The sequence below is a fragment of the Diaphorina citri genome, unplaced genomic scaffold (assembly GCF_000475195.1).
Source record: "Diaphorina citri unplaced genomic scaffold, Diaci psyllid genome assembly version 1.1 scaffold35510, whole genome shotgun sequence".
NCBI lineage: Eukaryota > Metazoa > Arthropoda > Insecta > Hemiptera > Psyllidae > Diaphorina > Diaphorina citri.
The window spans coordinates 1-609 of NW_007412842.1; the positions used below are offsets into that span (position 1 = coordinate 1).

At 42.9% G+C, this 609-nt stretch overlaps 1 long non-coding RNA gene across 1 annotated transcript; it reads right to left on the reverse strand.

Moving 5' to 3' along the window:
• Nucleotide 1: 1 nt before the first annotated feature.
• On the reverse strand, nucleotides 2-607 carry LOC113473487. Its single transcript, XR_003395447.1, has 2 exons — nucleotides 538-607; nucleotides 2-75 (listed from the first exon to the last, which is right to left on the reverse strand). It is a non-coding gene; the product is annotated as an uncharacterized LOC113473487 (long non-coding RNA).
• Nucleotides 608-609: the final 2 nt, after the last annotated feature.

Here is a 609-nt window from a genome sequence, read left to right on the forward strand (position 1 = left end):
CCGCGGGATTGGCAGGCAACTCGTGATCGGCCAGGTAGCAGACGGGAATTGGCGACATGACGGGAACACAGGTGCCTGGAGGAACAAAATGGACAACAGTTAATACAGATCGGAAATCGGAAGATATATTAAAAATGGGATTTTTTGTGAAGAGTTTGAAAAAGGGAACTGTAACTGCCAAGGTATTGTCCAGAAATTGAAGAGTTGATAGAGGGAATTGTAACCACGGAGCAGCCCCGTATCCAGATCCAGGACTTCAGAGAAGGGGGGCTCAAAATCTGAAGAGTCTGGTTAAAAACTTCATCTAAAGGGTGTCCCAAGAAGAATGAAAATATTTTATAGAGTCATTATTTTGCTATGACTTTACATATTGATTGTAAAAAAATCAAATTTAGTCATCATGGGAGCATTTCCCGTTTTGGTGACGAGAACTGACCCCATGATCATGTGATTTCGTCTTTCAATCCCGAGATCCCGAAATATTTCCCGGGATTGGATTCCGTAGGTACATCCTATTCTGTAAAAAGTGTGACTTACCATCGGATTTGAACTGATTCGGGCCCTTCCACTTGGCGGCAAACATATCTGTGACTTTGAGTAGTTCCATGG